Source organism: Cervus elaphus, chromosome 3 (genome assembly GCF_910594005.1).
Source record: "Cervus elaphus chromosome 3, mCerEla1.1, whole genome shotgun sequence".
Lineage (NCBI taxonomy): Eukaryota > Metazoa > Chordata > Mammalia > Artiodactyla > Cervidae > Cervus > Cervus elaphus.
The window spans coordinates 5,449,379-5,453,576 of record NC_057817.1 but is presented as its reverse complement, the minus strand read 5'-3'; the positions used below and the strand labels follow the sequence as shown (position 1 = coordinate 5,453,576).

The 4,198-nt window shown below is 41.2% G+C and overlaps 1 pseudogene; it reads right to left on the bottom strand.

The window, feature by feature from the left end:
- Positions 1-2,694: 2,694 nt before the first annotated feature.
- LOC122685918 lies at positions 2,695-3,203 on the bottom strand (annotated as a pseudogene).
- Positions 3,204-4,198: the final 995 nt, after the last annotated feature.

Below are 4,198 nucleotides of genomic sequence, written 5' to 3'. Positions count from 1 at the left end.
TTGTAAGGCAGATTCTAAACCACTGCACCCACCAGGGACGTCCACATGCTTTCTGCCTCACAATTTTTGCTTAGAAAGTAAATTGATCCAGAACTAAACTTTAAACTGTGTTCCTGAAAATATCAGTGGATAATGGTTTATTTGTAAACAAAGATCATGCCTGTCTTTCTCTTTATAGGACTTCCTTGTAGCGCCAAGTGCCCTACAAATAAGGGTACCTGCTCAATGTTCATTTGCATATTTATGTATCTTGGAGGGACTTCGTAATGTGGATCAATGACTGAGTAACTAGCAAAGAGCTCTATAAGTTGTGTTCCTGGTTTTATAGGCAATTTCTGTATTAATTTAATGTCATTGCATTTTTTCAAGTAATAATTTAAAAATATATTTTTGAAGTTCCAATTTGTAAATTAAATACAGGGTAGAAACAAATAATAAATTGTTATATCAGATTAGCAACTAAAAACTTCTCTGAATCCTAGAACAACTGCAATAAATGTATGTTTAACATTTACCCAATCTCTACTGTGTTTAATCAATTTCTTTTTATGCATAATCATTTTGTCCTTTTGTCATATCTTTCCTTTCTCAGTCACACTTTATTGAAATGGATCTCCAAGTAGTAGTATTTTGAAATCAGTTTTCATACAATGCAGACTTTCCTAGTTGTGGTCCAGTGAGGTTATCTTTTGAAATTCTCAAGTTTGGGCAATTTTGCCACAGAGGAGACATCTGGCAATGTCTGAAGACACTTTTATTGTCATTGTAGGGGAGGGAATTGCTCCTGGAATCCAGTAAATAGAGGATTTAGAATGCTGCTAAACAGTCTTCAGTGAACCAGACAAAGAATGTGAGTAGTGCTGACTTTGAGATACCCTGCTATTCTTAACACTTGTGTTCAAAGTTAGGTATATATACAAATGTATTAACATTTTTTTTTTCCTGAAGAGAATTTATGACTTTCAACATCTTATTAACATAAGACTAAAAAAAAAAAAACTATAGCGAAAATAGTTATACATGAATTTACTACCCAATTTATATTCTGTATAGTTTTTAAAATGGCACTTATTGAATACCTTTGCTTAGTGCCAAACGAGTTACAATTTTTGCATTAAAGATTTTAATTGAGATATAAGTGATTTGCAGTGTTTCAGGTATGCAGCAAAGTGATTCATATTCAAATTCTTTTTCAGATTCTTTTCCACTATAGGTCATTACAAGATACTATATATATTATATATATATTATATATATATAATATATATATATAATTCCAAATAGTCTATTATTTTTTTAAAGTGTAGTGTGTTGTATGCAGTAATAGCTATGAGTCAATCAAAGACCAAACAGGAGGTGACACCTTAGCACTTGAACCAAATGAAGTGCTAAGGAGTGGTATTTCCAGGCAGAGAAAAAAGCCCATAGTAAAAAGCCATATTGTTGAACAATATGAATAATTCATTTGAAACTGAACATTTTCTGGGGATTTTTTCCATGGGTATAATTAATAGATACTTCAAATCAGGGGCTTCCTGGCACTTGGTACCCTGCTTTCCTTTCCAGTTTCTTCAAATACATGGATCCCGTGTTCCTTTTCCTACACCCATTCGTAGTTCCTGTACTACCTGACTTCTGTATATCTTTTTCTTTGAAAATTATCTCATTTTTCTCTTTTTTTGTCATCCTAGCAAGACTTCCCATTTTCTCTCTCTTTCTCTCTTTTTTTTTTTTTTTGTTTCTTACAAGTGTTTTTTATGGAAAGACAAGGATACTGGGGACTCACAGTGAGGTACTAAGAAGCCACTGGTTTGTCTGGGCCTGTTAGTTCAGTTCATATGAGCAGGGGGCTGACCAAGTGGACACTGAGGGCCCAGGGAGAGGTGGGCAGACACTGCTGGGTTAGGGTTAGCTTAGTGGAAGCTGCCCACGAACCCTCAAAAAGTGACCTATAGGTCCTAAAAAAAAGTCATTATCCAGAAACCTCCTGCCTACACCCATAAAAGCCCCACCTCACACCTTCCTGACTTAAGCATCAGATGGACCTGTTTCTAGAGATTTAGTCTCCTGGAAACAGATCTCTGGTGCTGGGTAGATCCTGAATCCCATGAAAACATTAGTTTCTGTTCCTGGATACATTGCCAGGATCTGGACCCCAAGTCTTCAGCCAAGGCTGCAGATCCTTGCTTCATCCACAACCCCCTGCCCATCCCTGAGGGTCTGGCTACAGTCGTGGGATTGGAGGGCAGGAGGAGGCCGCTCAGCAGGACCTTTGAATCTCGCTGGGTCACAGATGACCAGCAGCCCTGGCCAGAGAAACTGCAGTCTCCGGGCTGAGGACACTCAGTTGGAGGTGACAGCAATGATTGGAGCGTCACAGCCACACCCCCTTCCTGTGTCAGCTCCAGGCAACTCAAATATCAGACACAGCCTCATCCAGACCAAGACAGCGCAGAGGAGCCTTGAGATGTTCAGAACCTTGAGGGCCGAGGAAAGGACTGCTGCTCACAGGTGGCCTGTCCAGGATTCCCAGATGCTCTGCTTGGACCCAACACAGCTGGGGCTTCTAGAGCCCAAGGTGGCAGAGGGAGCTGGGCCGTGGCTACCCCGTAGGGACAGGGCCCTTGCACACACAGAACCAGCTAACATGAGCTCACTGGGTTAGAGGCTCCCAACCACGCAGGAAGAAGATTCCTAAGCCATGCTCATCATTTCAAAGGAGTATTTTGTAAACAAGCTCTCCGGAGCCCAAACCACCAGACAGAGGAAGATCCTGGTTGCCCCAGGCACCCACAGAAGCCAGCTCCCACTGGCTCCCGTCCTTGCCCTCAACAAGAGGTAGGAGAGGATGAAGAAGGCCACGATCAGGCCCACAGCCATAACACAAAGAAGCTTCCGGTTGTCTCGCCCAGATCGCGCCATTGTGGAAACCGCTTCACACTCCCTGTGAGTAGGCCCGTCATACTTGTGAACGCTGAGTCCATGCCGTCCAGGTACCGGTTCTGGTCCTCCGCATCCCTGTCAATGTCCAGAGCCAGCGATTTGAGCCTGGTGACGTTGGAGGCCAAGCTGTCAGCCCTCCGCTTGTTCTCTCGGTCTGGAATCTCCTCCACAGAACCAGGGCTCTGAGCCCGAGCCCAGTCCGCCATCGCATCCAGCTCTGACCCGCCAGTCTGTCACCGCTCGCCGACAGCCTCCTCGGACGTGGCCCATTCTTCTCTTATTTCTCCCCGCTCATAGCTCCACTTATAATGTTGGTTTGGAATAACCTAATTCCAGAGGTGGATGTAGGAAAATTCCAAAAGGTCTTTAAAGTCCAGTTACTCTCTTCTCTCATTTCAATAAATCAAGAAAATCTCAGAATCTTTCTTTGAATGTTCTTCTAACTCTATATGACATAAGACAGGCTAAGGGCAAGAAATTCAAGTCTGTTGACTTTAGCATCTAACAAATGCTGTTATGGAACTTGCATGTTTTCTTTCTATTGTCACTGATGTATTTAGGATTGATTTTTTTCTATTACTAGAATTCAAACATTTTATGATTTTAAATTTGGGCTTTTAGGTGAAAGGCAAGCAGAGTAGGCTTTTGGTCTGTGGTGGTTCTGCTCAACTTGGCTTTTTTTTTGGCAGGAAAAGTAGTCCTCTTTAAAGTCCATCCTCCTTCCATGGAGTTTAACACCAGAGTTAAATTGGTGAGAAGTCCCAGGCAGTGACACAAGCTAGACTTGCTTTCCATTATCCCTTCAAGTATTATTGGCAGAAATAAGGTTAAAAATAAAGACTCCTCCCAATCCAGAAAACTTATTCAAAAGTTAGAAGATTTGCAATAATTATTATTGAATAAATATTAATGTAGGATGCAATACATTTTATAGGCAATTCTATAAAGAAATTGCAACGATAGAAATATCACCTCTTATATTGTCAAGCACATATATCCCACTATATACATATTCTCATAATAAATAATCGCTAATCTTCAAGTAAGGGATTTGACATCACCATTTGCCATACATAGTTCATCCTAAGACCACTTGGCAATTGGAGCATCCACTTATGTTCGCTAATTGCTTTTGTCCAAAAAAAGAAAAACCAAACAAAAAAAACCACTTACACCTTTATGACCAGAAGTAGGTTTGCCACTTGGAGTCAGGACCAGCTGAAATTGGGACCCCATCACGCCAGGAGAGAGGGAG